Source organism: Zosterops lateralis (genome assembly GCF_965231275.1).
Source record: "Zosterops lateralis genome assembly, chromosome: 1".
NCBI classification, from domain to species: domain Eukaryota; kingdom Metazoa; phylum Chordata; class Aves; order Passeriformes; family Zosteropidae; genus Zosterops; species Zosterops lateralis.
The window spans coordinates 52,943,533-52,960,220 of NC_139762.1; positions in this window are offsets into that span (position 1 = coordinate 52,943,533).

Below are 16,688 nucleotides of genomic sequence, written 5' to 3' on the forward strand. Positions count from 1 at the left end.
AACAATGCTGTGGGGAACTTCTTCACAGATTTTCAGATGCAGTAGCATAGTAGCCTCATTGGCTGAAGTCATTGCTTGCTCTATTGCTTGACAGTCAGTGTTGTTAGATGAATAAATAACTGTAAAATTCAGTATCATAAATGTGTTAGATTAGTTTATGTCTTGAAAAGTCATTGGAATATCTCTGTGCTTTTGACATTTTAAAATTAATTTTAGCTTTTCATTCCCCTAAACAATCCAGAGACTCTGTTTGGACTTGATAAGCTCATCTGCATGATTTATGATAGGAAGAAAGATTATTTCCCTCTTCAGTGTCTGTATAGATGCACAGGAAGAACATAAATGGGGAATTATTGTTAAGAAGAAAATAATAACTCAGATTTGGGGGTGAGGAGGAAATGATGGAGTGTTTGTGGTCCGTCCCTTGGGGTTTAGCCTCAGTAATTATAGAAATGCCACTAGATCAGACTTTAATGGTTGTGGTTGTGAAAGGGAATGTCTCTAGTCTGAAGCAGCCAACAAGCCCCATCTTTTGATTTGTGCTGTTTAATATTCAATGGAGATGAAATGTGGGGATGAGGGAAAGTGCTGTTAAAATAGATTTTTACCAGTGTTGGATTTATTGTATATAATTTTAAAGATGACCTTTTTAAAAAAGCCTGTGTTCCATTTTATTTGAAAGAGAGCCTTTTGGGAGATAAATGATAGCCAAAACAGGAGAGAAACAAGGGCTGTATACTAAAGTGACATTGCTAAATGACACTTCAGACTGAAAAAATGTCTTAAGGTTTTTCATAGCAAAAGAAATTCGGGGAAGGTAACAGAGGAAAAATTCCATCATGTCAGAATAAAGCAAAATCAAATGCTTACTAATTTCTCTGATGCAGTGCTTGCGATGGTTTGTTTTGTCCTTACTTTGTAATTTCCACCTGAAGATTTTTGTGTATATTAACAAATCAATCACTTCTTAAAAAATGCTGGTAGTGGCTGTGGAGATACTAATTAGCACTTCAGATTTAAAAAGAAAATGGGGAGCAAATTAAAATTGGGAATACTCAACTTTAGGATGATTTTTCAATATAACATCTTGTTTTACTTTGTTTTGGCAAATCAGCACCTTAGTTCATGATGCATGGCCCATGGTCCTTTTTGGGATGTGGAATAAACTAAACCTTTCCCTTCTTTGATGTTTCAACACACCTTCTACTCCATTAGTGGCTTAGGAAGTCAGTTCCATCCCATGTAACCAAATCGTGACCCACGATTGAGATGGACCTCAGTTCCACTATCATTATATTCATTTTGGTACAAAAGCTGTTTCATTACATACTGTGCCCACTGAGGTCCAGGATCCCAGCTGGCTAGGAGTGTGGGCCAGAATGCTGTCTTTTTCTTGAGGTGTTTCTTCAGCTTTTTCCTGCTGTAAAACTAAAAACTTGAGAGACGCTGCTTTATGAGGGTGAGAACCATTTGAGGGGTAGGGAAAACTGAGCAGCTGAAAGGATGGAGTTGGACAGGCAGAAAAAAACCTTCCTACCACTGAAAAGCAAAATAACTTCTTGCCCCTAGGGTTTTTTTGCTATTTTTCCCCCTGGCTGATCTATATAGAATTGGTTGCCTGCTTGTCTTTTGTTCCTAGTTTCAGATTATATGGGACATTTCCCTTTGGCTCGGTTTAAGCTTTTGTGATACTGCTGAGGTCTCCTGAATTTTGCCAAGTGTCTGTGCTAAAGCAGACGTGTCACTGATTTGTACGGGAGCTGTGTGCTTCAGGCACGCTGGCGGCATGTGCTTTCTCAAAGGGTGTCTTGGAAACATACTCTAAATATGTAATAACTTGAGTGTAAAAGAATCCAGAAGAGTTTGGGTAAGTCAGAATTGAAAATCAGCTTTGGAAGGTTTCACAGGGATGGGAATAATTCTTGAACTTCAAAAAGCTAGAATTGCAAAGGTTCTTCTATTTTTTTTTCTTTTAATGTACTTTTCACGACTCTTTTGAAGCTATTTTTAAATGCTTCCCCTTTCTTCCTTTCTGCCCTCACAAATTTTTACTCTGTGTTAGAAACTTAAATGGAAACTTAAATTCCAGTCTTGCTGAAGAATCTTGATAGGACCTGCTGTTCAGTGAGTCAGAGACAGTGTCTCTGAACTGCAGACAGTTCAGCTTTAAAGGTGATTTGAGAACACCCTGAAAGGGGTGGTCACTAGGGAAGCAGTTTTGCTTGGTCACTGGTTGGGTGCATGATCTTCCTCACATGCAAGTGTTAACAGGACAAAACTGCTTTTCACAGCATGAAGAAGCTGCAGGCCTTTCTTGCTATTGTCTGAATCTGCAGCATTCTCAGTAAGATTTTTTTTTTTTCCTTCCTCCAGAAGGAATGTTAAGGCTTTGACAATTATTCTGCTTCTTTATCTCACCAGTAATACAACTCTGCATTGGTGAAAAGGACTTGAGGAATCAGCTGTTCAAGTGGTACAAATGTATCCAGCAGGTTTTCAACACGAAATTGCTGGTGTTCCCGAGTCCTGCCAGTAACTGCTGCAACTGGAGCAGGCAATGAAATGTTTGTAAATCTAATCTCTCTCACTTCCTTTCCTAGTCAGATAAAAATCAATTACTTCCATTATTGCTGAAAAGATAGAATGCTGCAAGGTGGTGTTGGTTTAAAAAAATAAAAACCTGAAGATCTAGCACTTTCTGCTAGCTTTATTACCCAGGTGTCACTTCCACTTTATCATGGATGTAGTGTTGCAGAACTGCTCAAAATGTTGCAGTAATCAGATACAGGAAGTTCCAAAAGTGAGTTCTGCTAACATCATGGTAAGTTTGTTTGTTCGCCTGAACCAGTCCAAATGCTCCTTTTAATAACAAAGTAGAAACATTTCAATGGCAGCATCTTTGCAATTTTGGCAGCAGGTGGCAGCCCCAGGCATATTTTAATTAGCACCTTTTTCAAACTGTTAGCTAAATTAGTCAAGTATTAAATAGTCTTCCCCAAATGATATCTGCAAATTTGAACCTTGCATCTGTCTAAATGTGTGGACACACTGCTATCCTGGTAATGCTATTTACTGAATTGCTTATGTTCTAGCAAATTCACAGTACATAATCTGAATGATATCTGGGTTACCTTTATAAATTCATTTATAAAGCACCTGCCAGCTGTTTGGTACTGGCATTTGTAATATTACAGTTTTCAAGTCAACAGCAGTAGTCACAGCACTTTTCCTGACCGAGAACTTGATCTCATATGTATTTCATAAATATAAATCACTTATTCTCATTATCCCAAATTTTTGCAGCTGGAGTAAAGATGCCTGCTCTGGGCCTATAAGAGCTGTAATCCTGATTAGAACCTAATGCTATGTAGTATCAAGCCATGAAATTGATAACACAAGGCATTCTTGTCCTCGTCTTTGGAGATTTTCTGGATTTAGTATTTCACTCTTCTTGCATTAAAATAAACCTATAAGAACCTAACATTGTAAAACAGTAATCATATGTTATGTAGCAGCGTTGTTGATAAACATCACTTGAGAGGTTTTTCTTGGCTAAGGAGCCTATAAGTAGTTTCTTCACACTTTTACCCATGCCAGGCACAAGCAGAGCAGGCTCATAAAGGTTGAATCCCAACTGACTTACGACCCCCTGTTGCGGGAGCAGAATGAGTTAAACAGCACGAGCAGTATGCATGAATTGCTGGAGATTGTACAGCAAGAGCTGTGAGGAAAAAAGCTGTGAGAAAGAACTGCGAAAACTGAGAAAGATACATAAAGAAGGAACTGCAGAAACTCCCAAGGAACAGAGCAGCCAGCTGTGATAGTTAATTGTGCAAAAGTATATATTGTGGCCTGCTATGTACTAAATCTCAGGTAGACAGAACAACTGGAAATTGTTATGCAGAAGCTAAAACAGTATAAATATCTGTGCCTTTTGTCAATAAGCATCCTTGCAGCATCACACTGCTTGGTCCGTCTTTCAATTGCCATTAACTCTCTGCAACCATTGCTTTAGAATTCTGCCCTCACTCAATCCTAAGCCTGATTTTCACTATAAAAGAATAGCCTGCCCCTAACTACCCTCAGTTAGCTTCTGAGAATTCATGGTCTTAGGAAATAAACCTTGTTTAGTTTATCCTACTGTAGGAGTGAGATAAGGTGTTGCTTTGCGTTTCCCTGCAGTGATGAAACCAGGGTGATACGTAATGTAAGTAGTGGGGGGAACAAGGTGGCATAGTGGTGTGAGGGATCTGAACCAAAGGGAAGGATGAGCTGAAGAGTCAGAGAAAATGCAAGATAAAGCACTGAAGGATTGGTTACATTGTCAAAATACAGGAACTTTTTTGTTTCCTTTTTTTTTTTTCTTCTGTTGCTTCTTGCTGCACTTCCGCATTAAGCCCCTTTGGCAATTAAATTGCAAAACTAAACTTTGACTCAAGGGAAAAATGTGTGATTTATCTTTATCAACCTGTCTCCTCTGTTTTTTTAGGTACCTTAGCTGGAGGAAGTGGTGGATCCTGTTCTACCTTGGGTGCAGGATAAGGGTGCCTTGTGTGTAGTACTCCAGCTTTGACTGTGGTATCTACAGGGTCTGACTGTACATTGCAGAGGTTCTTGTTATTCCTTTGGGACTGCATCCAAATAAACTGGTTTTTAGACTCCTACAAATAGTTTATAGACCTGAATCTGCCAAACATACTGGCCGCTGAACATGCTGTAATTAATTGTCAGTTAATCATCAAGCTATTAAAATTATATTAAATGCTTTAAAATCTATGGCTTGTCTACTGAACAGATTTAAGGCTTTTAAAGGCTGACAAATCTTTATTATTGTCAGTTCAGCATTACTGATGCCTTTGGCCTTTAAAATACACAGCTTCAATTACATAAGTTAGGGTCTTTTTTTGCATCAGCAGTTTTTCAGTGCTAATCTTACTTGTGGCCTGTAGTTTGTCATGGCTTGGGAGAGGTGATGCTAATAAAACTTGTGATTTTTAAAATACTTGAAAATATACTTCACAGAAAACACCCAAGATTACTTTTTCTGTTCTTTTACCCTAGAGCAGTGAATGCCTCACTTCTCAGGGGCTGCAATATGAGAAAGGGCCAGCAGATATGAATTATAGCATAAATAACCCAGGGAAGCTGTTCTAGATGGACAAGATTTGAACAGAGAACTTGAGAGGACTTGAGCAATAAGGGCTCTCCTATAGCTGTCTTGGGCTCCGTGTCCTCTCTTACAGCAGAGGATAAAGAATCCTTGTTGGAGTCACTTGCAGATTTTCTGTGACTAGCAATGTACTCTGGAAATAAATGGCAAATACCAGCTTGTTCCAGTCTTGCAATTGTTAAGACACTGACAAATTGTAATAGGAGTTTGGCTGGCCTTACTTTTAGACTGAAAGAGTATAAGATTAAAGGTTTTATATGTAACTCTTGTCTTTTCTGTGAAGTGAATCTTATTTACATCCTCTTAAAACATCCATAATTCTGCAGCACCATTGCACTATAGGTCTACCTGCATATGAGCACTGAGCCAGGTAGTCTTTGTTGGCTGCAGTAACAAGGCCAGTCCTTTAGATCTGAAATTGGACCCACCCAGCATGCAGCTGAAACAGAGGGGGATGTGCTTCTGCCTCTTCTGCCTTTCTTGGAGCACTTTTGTTTTGTTTTGTTTTGTTTTGTTTTGTTTTGTTTTGTTTTGTTTTCTGAGAGCTCTCAGGACTCCATGTTATTCCTGGGTGTTAGATCCTGGCTCAGCCTCTTATCTGCAGTTAAGTAGTCATGTGGCTTTGGCCTACCTTACTTCTAATTGTCAAGCAGAGTGTATCTTTTTCTTATTAGACACCCTTCGTTAAATCACTTACAGTACTGTCTGTCATGGTGTGACAATCTCAGCCACACCTTAAATGTCACATAGAATGCAGAGGTTCTTCAGTGTTGTCTGGCTCTTAATTACCTCTACAATTTTTTAATAGGATCTTTAAAAATCAGAAAGTTTTTTAAATCTTTTAAAAATCAGAAGTTTTAGGAGGACTTGTCTGTCCTTAGACTCCTGAGCTTTCTTGAAGCTGCTTGTAATCTTAAGACTTTAATTAAATATCTCACCAAAGTCCTTGAAACTGTTCATGGAGTGGAGAATGTTTTATTCCATTTCTTAATCCCAAACCTTAGGTGGAAATGCTACCCTGCTATCCACAGCTAGTACTGTTTTCAAAATCCAACTTCTGGCTATCTCCAGCTCCAATGTTGTCCTAGCCAGGCTTGGGAGTCAGAGCCTTGGAAGGTGACAGACAATCTCAGAGCATTTGACAGCTCTGTTATAAATGCATATTATATAGTTGGCTTTTTGCAAATATTAACATGACTACTATATGTACTGTAATATGTTTTATTAATAGAGTTTAGAAAGGTAAATGAATGTGTATTTTCTGATTATACCAGAGGGTTAACAGTAAAAGACTGAGGGTTTTTATCTCTTCTTTGTAACATCTAAACCACCAAGCCAGAAGTTATGGGAGGGGAGGTTCACCTTGTGATCCTTCATAAAAAACTGTTAACTTTCTGTTTTCTTATCCAAATGAAAAGAACCAGAAAACCTCAGAAGAAAATTTATACCCATGTTATCAGACTAAGTGGAGCCACCCACAAAATAAATCTATTAGATAAGATGATCGGGTATACTTAAAACAGATTAAAAAAAATGTTTGATTAACATCTATTGAATATTCAACACAGTGCTTCTTAAAGACAGAAGTCCTAAAAGGGTGAAGGGAGCAATGGGCAGACCTTGTGCCAAGCCCCCTCAGCCGAGAAGCTTTGCTTATTCTGTCTCCTAATTTGTCTATTTTTTAACTTTTTTATGAAACTTATAAATTTGTAAAAAAGAGTGGAACTCGTTTTTCACAGCTCCAAGCTCTATGAACACACAGGCAATCTAGAGGTTAATTTATCAGCCTCTGTGCACCTTCAAGTTTTGGTTCTCCACATAGATTCTCAGGATAGTGAGCCATCTGTAGCTTTGTTTCTCTCAGGACTTTTCTCTGAAAATTTAAAGTTTACAAGATGTTACTTTTTAAAGGTCATCTAGCAGTGGTCATTTCCTTGATCCTGTGGATAGGTTGCCTGTGCCAAGCTAAAACTGTGATCCTGGGGGGAAATTTTGTAGATGCAACTTTTGTTACTTCAAAGCATCGGTGGAGGAATGTTTCAGGTTCTATTGCTTCCATTCTGTTCAAGGCTCCCTGGCTACAACACACACACACACACACACACACCACCACCACCACGACCTGCTCCCATCCCTGGAATCCTTCCATGTGCCACAGGTGAGAAAACCTTCTCATTGATCTCCTTTAACACTAGCAAGATCTTGATGACATTTGGTACCAGCTCCATCCTATACTTGGTGTTCACATGACTCCAGGAAGAGCAGGTCTGTTGGAGTCTGGCTTTTCTGACACCAGCCTACAGCTCCTGGGGATGTGGATAGAGCTGCATATTTGGGAGAGTTGTCATTATTGTCTTATTCTCATCACTGCCTCATCATCTAGCTTATTTCTAGGAGACTGGTTGTCAGTATATCCCAAGAAACTGACAGTGGTTTGGATATCCAGCCTTTGACTTTGCAATTCTTTCTCCAGTGTCCCTTGCTAACTGTTTTTGCAGGGAGTTCTTTCAGAAAAGCCCAAGAAATGAAGATGGTGCTTCATTTAGGAGATCAGGACAGGTTCTTTTGCTCTGGGTCAGCAAGTTTTTTGTACCAAAGGATACTAAAGATGGGGTGTGGAGATCCATTGCATGCCATAAAAATTATACTGTGTGTATTTGGAAATGTACATTTAGGTTTGCTTTTCTGGTGGCAGGGTTACATTTTCACAAAGTGTTTCACAAGATATTTCTAAAGTTTCAGGTGTTTGGATTGCAATAACTGATGTTTCTTCACTGATCAGGGCCATTTCCAGATGCTTGAAAGAACCGTGGAGTCATTTGGCTGCCCTAAGGCAAATATGCATGTTCCTTTTCCCAGACAGGTCAGGGTGGCTGCTGTGTGACACCAGGCCTCAGAGGAGGTGCCTGCAGGTCTGGCTCAGTGTCCCAGGACATCCCTTTCTGGATGTGACTGTCAGTGTGCCTGTGGCACTTCTGAACTGCCCAGAAGTGATACATCCTAAGGCACTATGTAAAGAGGCACCTGTCTTTCTGTGAATATTAAATGTGAGGCCCAGGAGTTCCAACACAGCAGACAAAACATACAAACAACCTTTCAAAACCTTGACTTTGTCCAGAGAGTCACATACTATTTACATTTGGGAAACTGAAGTTTTCTATCCACACATGCATCTCATTCCATAAAAACTCAACAGATTGATACCCTTTTAGATTTTAAAATACTTAGGCTATTACAGCATTATTGCCTTTTAAAATGTTGTTTGGAAAATGGTTTTGTTTGTTTACATCTGAACTTCATATTGCTTTGCAGTTCTTCATTTCACTATGGTAGCAGATGTTGGTGACATTTTATAGAGCATAAATAACAGCTGTGAGCTGTGAAGTCATAATTCTGTCAGGAGATCTTTCTTGCAGCTTGTCAAAATAAAAGAGCAAATTTTGAGTGACAAATATGTATGTACTTGCCAGAAGTTTGTTTCTGGCATTACTGGGAAAACCCGCTGTTTTCACGGAGCCAAATACCACGACCTGTAGAGACTGCAACAAACTTGAAGGTGTCCTAATATGCACAATTTGTACATCTGAGAAGATGCAGAGGACCTTGCTTGGGAAGAGTCAAGAGATGAACAGCTATCTCAGTGAAAAACTGGTCACCTCACATGGTTGAAAACAGGCTCAAAAGGATGTTAAGGAAATTTTCTGATCTAACTATTCTCTCTCTCTCTGCTGGTCACACTGCCAAGGCCAGAGACTTTCACTTCTGGGACCGAAGCCCCTTCACACCGGGTGGCTCCACTGGGAGCCCGGCTTGACTCCCCACATCCCCCACTGGCACTGTCAGACCAGTTTTCCTCACCAGTTCGATCCCGGCTTTCCCATGGCAGTGTCAGACCTCTCGTTCCATAAAGCCATTTATTCAGGGCTCAGTAACACAGAAACAGCCCGAACTGGCGCCTCCGAGGAGGATCCCAGCAAAGGAACCCCGGGCTTTTCTCCCCTCACCATCCACCGGCTCACAAGTCTCGCTCCCCCTCCCGAGTCTCTCAGTGTCCATTCCCGGCTGTGCCATCGCTCTTTGTGCCCTTGGTTATGCCAAGGGTTGGCACTTCACGGCCGCTTGTCTGAGGTCTGTCCTCTACACATAATTAAGGCATCTCATCTTTTCTTCTTTCAGACATATTCTATTTCTTTGCCTGGACTTTTTTCCCTGTGGAAGCTGGGCTCTTTCATCTTTGGTCTAACATTTTTTGGTATGTTTGCCTAGATATATAAATGTATCTTTCATGTTTTCATAGATTTATCAGTGCATAATCATACGTAAGTATTTTTAAAAGTACTGAACAGGCAGACAGGGTGTCTGTCAGACTTTTTGGAGTCAACAAAGCAATAGGATCAAAATCAACTTTGAAACCTGATTTATTCAGAACAATTGTCATTGCAATCACTTGTCATATGAGTTCTTAAAGGCAAAGCACTGAAAAATTTATTCCTTATTTTAAAATTCAGTCCATAATTAAAAATATTTCCAGTAATTTTGAATACATATGTATAATAGGGAAGCCGAGAAGAGATAAAGAAATCTTCCCATAGAAATGAATATTCAGGTATTGCTAAAAAATCTGTTTATGTCTTTCCTTAATCAAAAAAGTAGCGTCACGAGGAGGCATTTTATTTCCTGTAGTGCACCTTTTTAACATTTCAACCTTTCCAGCAGGTAAATCCGAGTGTTCTGTGTTGTAGCTGCGGGATGTCAATGGTGCTGCGAGTCCTTCCTCTCGCTAGATGGCACCGCTGCCCTCGGAACACGGTCCTCCACGGGCCGCATTTTTGGGTGAGAAGTTTCCAAAGAGCTCGTTCAGTTTATGCGGATTAACTTTGTTTGCGTCCTGCAGATGTCTCAGGATAAAGAGATTCCTGTTGATTCAGTGTTAATTCCTAAGCCTATCTGGACTGTTCATTTTTGCTCCAGGCTTGCTGCATTTTCCTCTCCACATGCTGCAAACCCAGTTGTGAGGTGGTTCGTCAGCACAAATAGAAAAGGTGGTTCAAGAACTGAAATAAAAGTAATGTAGTCTCAAGTCCACGTGGTTTGGGTTGGTTTAAAATCTGTAAGATATATGGAATCCGGCAAACTGGAATTATCTCAGAGGAATGACCTGAAAGAACAAGCAATGTCTTTGCTGCAGCTGTTGAGAGACTGGGAGAAAGGAAAAGAAGAACAGAATGTGAGCCCCAAAAACTGCACTGGAGGAAGGGCTAAGCACTGGGGAAAGCACAGACAAACCAAAATATTCACTGATATCACCTGAATAGTCCTTTGGAACTCCTCCAAATCGTAGTGGTTCTCAGAGGTGTGATTTTTTTTTTTGTCTGACCCAATGAAAAAACAAAGGAGAAATATTTGTTGAAGAGCTGGGCTCAGTTTAGAGTCATCTGCAAGTGCACTCTCCTTCAAGGCAAAATTCCAGAGGCACATATAGAATTTATACTTCTTTTAAAATGTATTTTCATAAGCAAATATTTGTACCATTTCCCACACCATATTTGGACTCACATAGAAGCTCTCACATGAGACCCTCCAAAAACACACCAGTTCTTGAGGTTCAATTCTTGTGCACGTTCAATTTCCATCTATGTACATATTTGGCTCCTTATCCAGGAGAATGAGGGGCTTAGGGGTTAAATAAAAGTCAGGAAACATTGCTGAAGGGGAAGAATGGGCATTCAATGGGGAGTTTAAAATGGCAAAGTGAATTCAAGGTGTGAAGAAAAAATCAAATTGTGTATTGCTTCTGACATAGTTTGAGGGCATCACTTCTGAATTGCTTCAGCTCTCAAAAGGATTGCTGCTTGTCCAAACTGCTCTCTGCAGGGGGAGAACATTCTGATGTTAGGAAGACCCTTTACAAGTGATGTCTTTCAGCCACTTGGGGTACACACATTGTGTTGGTGGCTTGATGCTCAAACTCTAGGTTTGTTTCTTTAAATGTCTACTGCACAGTCAGTTGCTGAGGCCTGCAGCCACGAAAAAGCTAAACAGGATTTGAGCCTTTACAGTAAAATCCAATCAAATAATGAGATAGTTGTACGTTAATTAAAATTCATGTGTTGTGAACTGGTTTTTCGCAGTCTTTATTTATTTAAATTCTGAGCTTTTAGTCAAAATGGCTTTTATTTTCAGATTTCTGAGCTGTGAGTGCTGGAATCATCTAACGCAATTTATTTTGAGGATTAAGGATTCAAAGGATTAGGAGGAAATTATTAACTCCAAGTATTCTAAAAGCTGACGGAAAATATTATTGGGTTCATTATAAATGGACAACCCAAAAATAAAACCAAGGGAGTAATCAGATTCCCAAATACACATAGGGAGCATAACCTCTGGTGCCATGGCTGCAGCTAATGGTTCCTTGTGGAAGGATGACCCTTAAAGTGATGCTAATTAGAAGGAGGGGGATTTGAAGAGAAAGGAGCAGTAAGAATGTTTTCAAGTGGAGACAGGAATTAAAGATACTTGGGTTTGCTGGAATTTTCTGAACGGTTGTGAATGCTGGAAGAATGAAAACGACATGCTGCAGTAATTCACTGAAGTACAAAGTGGGTTCTATTTAAGGGTTGGAAAAAATCTTACATGAAATGTTTTATTCTGCATTTGTGAGGAGTAAGGACATAATTTTGAATGGATATTCTGATTTACAGATGGTTGCTCCTATCTATTACAATTACCATGAAAGAGGGCAGAGGGATACTTAGAAATATAAAGAAAATTAATACAAAAATGCTAAGTAGGACTACCTGTGTCTCACTGTACTGAGTGATAAATGCCTACTAAGACTTACCAAGCATACACCACCCAGATGACAACTGCCTGACTTGGAGGGCAACTGGGCAGAGTGTGGAGAATGATAGAATCAAAGCTTCTTGGAAGTTGGAGGCATGGGAATACTACCGACAGTCCACTTCCCAGATACAATCCATTCACTCTCTCAAGCACAGCCCTTACATTCAGCCTCCCCATTCCACACGCTCTGTAGCTCAGGGGGAAAACCATACAATGGCTCTGGCAACTCTCGGAGGCATCAGCAATAAAAAACGCAGCCATGCAGAGAAAAGGTGAACTTTATTGATTGAACCTACTCTTAACAGCTACAACTAGAGGGACTGAGGGGAGGGAACCTTATGCCGAAAACTACATCAATACTGGGATGCAAACTCTATGAAAAACTACAACTTCTGGGGCAAAAGACTACTGAGAACCCTATACCTAACTCTAACCCTATACCTAAGCCTAAGAGGGGTGCTTCACTAACAGCTGTGGTGGGGGATGTCGCAGTGCCCGGGCTGGGAACGGGTCAAGCAACCCCTGCCGTGAGCTGCAGAGGGAGAGCCGGGCTGGAGAGGCACCGTCAAGGGGAGAAGTAGATTCTCCTCCTCTTCCAAACGCCCCATTTCCTTGGCCTCTTCTCCCCGGGCCTCTGCCGAGGGCGGTGGCGCAGGCACAGCCGCATCAGGGCACGGCTGTCCCTCAGCAGCTGCAGCAGCTCCTTGCAGCGGCCGTGTCCCTGGCAGCCCGTCCCTGCAGAGGCCGAGGGGCTCTGGCGCTTCTCCTGGAGGGCACAACGCAGGGAGCCCGATGAGAGGGGGCAGAGGGGCCCCTATGGGGGCTGAGCCCTCCAGGGCCGCCTTTGGCCTCTGCGGGAGACACTGCCGCCTGCCCGGGCTGCCCCTGGCGGAGCCTCTGCCCGGTGCTCCTGGGGCTGCGCCCGGGCCCGATTCCCACCCAGCAGCTGAGCCTCTCCCGCTGCCTCCGGGCCTTGGGCAAAGGGCTGCCCGAGAGGCGCACGACCCCGGGGACCTGCCCGACTTTCCTCCTCCGCGGGGGCTCTCAGGTTTCGCCCGACACGGGCTCGGCCCGAGGCCCTGGGCCGCTCCCCCACCCCCGGCACCATCCCACCTGCCCGACTTCGCCTCCCGCCCCTGACCTGTCCCCAGCGTCTCCGGAGCCACCCGCACAGCCACCGGCTGAGGGAGACGCCCGTCGACAGCAGGTCCAGCGCTGCCCCAGCCCAACAGAGCAGCGACATGCGCCCCCAGGGCGTCGTCCCCGGGCCCACGTCCCGCTGCTCCGGGGCCTCGGCAAGCACAGCCGAGGTGCGCGTGTCCCCGATAGGACGGCTGGAAGTGTCCAGGGGACGGCCCAAGATCACCAGCAGCGCCAGCGGCAGGAGCCAGGGGAAATCCCGGGCGTTCATGGTGCTGCTGCTGCGCCACCAGCTGCCGGCTCCACACGGGCTCTGGCCTCGCTCTGTGCGCGCCGACTTGTGCCCGGGCTCTGGGCACGGCTGGCAGAGGTTGTCAGGCACCGCGCCGTGCCCAGGGGCTGCCATGTCACAGAAGCACGACACGATGGCACAGAAGCGCCACGCCACGTCACATCGCCTCGGATGTGACGCCTCTCTCAGGGCTCTCCCTGAGAGACCATGGCGGCCAAGCTGTGACCCATCCGTCCCCACCACGGCAACCAGAGCGTGGCACTGGCTTTCCTTTCCTGGGCAACTCCCACTGTGGGGTTCTGCCCCGGCCCTGGGCAGCCCATTCCAATATGGAATCTCTCTTTTGGGGGAAAAAATTCTTTTTAATGTCCAACTAAAATGTCTCCCTTGGCACAGCTTAAACCCCGTCTTGGCGTCTGCTCTCTCTTGTCCTTGCCCACCTCTGAGAAGGCTGGCACTGCCTTGTCTGGAAGTTGCCTGCAGGCGGGAGCAGAGCCTGTGCCAAGGAGAGCTGCTCAACCTTTGGGATACTGCAAGGGGGCTGCTTTCCTTATCCCTTGTATATTTGCATTAAAGAAGAAAGCATTCCTTCAGGAAAGAAGGACTCCTTGTAACAGGCACTTGGTTCAAGAATAAGTATCTGTAAATAGACCCGGGAAAAGACTGAGGCTGGAAAATTGAAGCTGTCCGAAGTCCGGGGTTCTGGCAGAGCTTTTCAGTCAGCAGCGCCTCGAGTTTGAAGATGGAGCCGCAGCAGCACACGAAAGGCAGTTCTGCCATGCGGCTGCTGCTGCAGCAGGGCAATCTCACGGCCCCCTCAAGTGCTGTAGGCCTCCAAGCAGAGGAGAATGGGACTCAAAAGGGACACAATGTGTCTCTGAAGGCTGGGACTAGATCCGTGCCCAGGGAACAAGCGCAGGGAGACAAGCAGCACAGGCAGTCAGCTGAGACAGGTCTCAGGAAGCGTGTCAAGGAAAGCAACACAAACCGGGAGCATGGGCCAAGGCCTCCGTAGGCCCTCAAGAGGAATTCTTCACAGGGGAGTGCAACATAGCAAGAGGTCCAGTTCCCAGAGATCTGGCGACCTGGAGCACACTCTGTGAGGGCCGAGAGGTAGGAACGGAGCTCAGTCAAGGGTGGCCCTGCTGGAGGCTGCCCAGCAATGGCAGGGATGAGCCCCGGGCCTTGGTGCCGGCAGCTGCTGGAGCTGGAGCTGTACACTGAGCTCTGCAAAGAAGGACAGATCCTTTGAAATCTGCTGTACCTTTAGGTTTTACATTGTGTTTGTTCCCGTGGCTGTCACTGATGGGGTCCTGAATTGCAGGACACATCTTGTATTTCAGGCTCTTTGCCACTTTTGGACTTTCCTCTTCAAGATGCAGAGCAGGCTTTGGAGCACTCATAAGGAGTTGGAGTAAATATGCAGGAGCTTCTAGGAGACTTTTCAAAGAAAGGTCATGTATTGGAATCAGGAAAGGAGTGCCCACAGAGTCAGCTGGATGAGGAGGACTTGGCCCTTTTCCTTCCCAAACCCTTACCCAATGTCTTATTTGAAGTTATTTGACACAAATACATACAGGATGGAAGAGAAACAAAAGAAATTTGAACTCTAGGCTCTGTCTTAAAAGTCTGAGTTTACTGTGCTTACTAACAAGGAAATGTCTGTTGTGCCCTGGCAGGTGTGAGTGCCACCCATGTCCTGACGGGCGTCGGTATCAGGCCTAGAAACACTAATGGCCTCACCTTGGATATTGTGTTCATTTTTGGGTGTTAAAATAGAGGGAAAACATGAAATTGTTGGAGATCTTCCAGGGCAGTGTACGAGGATAGTGTAAGGCCTTGATGAGAAGCCATATGAGGAGCTACTGAGCCATAAATTACCAAAATATCTTTTAGCTGAAGGTACTGGGTTTGGGGTTTAACTGTGGTACCTGAGAAATTCTGTATTCATATGAGCCTGGACACTTTATTGGATAGGAAGACAAGTTACTTTGATGCACAGGGCCAGAAAGTAATACCTGCTTTTATTCTCTTAGACAATTGTTGCAAGGCAATAAATCACCATCACTGGCAGTCTGTGATCACTAATCAGTTTGGTATGTAGCAGAAGCCTTTCATTTTTACCTTGCATTTAGTAATAGATGCAGTCTGACATTTATCTTACCATTTAAAAATGATAAGGCGAGATAGGATAGGAGAAAGCAAATATCTGGCCAAGGACACAGATTCTCCTTGTTCTTATGTTTGTGAAGGAGAGGTATCTTACTTGACACCTCCTCCCTACACGGGTGTTATCATTTTGTATACCAAAGCTTAGGTTCTCATTGGATGGGATAACAAAGCACTGAAGAAGAAGGTTTTCATGTGGCCAGGGCAGGGACTCATGCCTGTGAGTGTCAGCAGGGTCCAGGACAGAGCAGGCAATGTGCCCATCAGCAGCAATGCTGTGGGGTTTCACTGCAGCACAGCCAGGGCTGTGGCTGTGGTTGGCCCCAAGTAGTTGTAAGGATAATATATTGTATAGCTGCTCCAAAAAATACCATGGCTGTCTAGATGTTACTCACTGTTAGTCTGGATGCCAGATTGTGATGTGGCTTTGTGGGACATGCAGATGGAGTTTGCCCAAATGCAAGACCACCTTCAGAGAGAAAGACACAGAAATTGGGTTTTTGGGTTTTGGTAGAAATTTGCATTACTGACATCCTCTGATGAATCCTGTGGTCTGACTTAAAAGGAGAGGAAAAAGTATGTATTCACTGCTAAATCATCCTTATTAATGTGGTAAAGCACCACTTCTGATATTGCTTTTGGTAGTTCTTGTACTGTGTCTTTCTCTAGAGAGGGCATGAAGAGGGCTGAAGCAGTATCAAGTAAAACACTTCATATGGAAGGAAAGGAAAAACCAAGATAACTATAGGAGTAATACTGTAGTACTGGCTGTTGGACAGAGAGCACTAATTTAGACCTATTAATAATATTATTAGAATTATTTGGAAGAATAAGAATAGAATATTTATGATGTTCACAGGTACTTGTCAGATTATGTGAGGTCCTTTTACTTCCATCTGGATTGCTGTTACACCAGAATGAGGGGTGAAGAGAATAGTCTCTGCCTCTTCCTGCCTGTGGGGTAAAAAGAAGCCGTTCTCTTGTAGATGCACATCTTGAGAGGCTGTAGGGTGTCAGTTTTCTCAAGTGGCCTGTAGGTAACCACCATACCCTGAGCAATCGGTTAATCAGAAT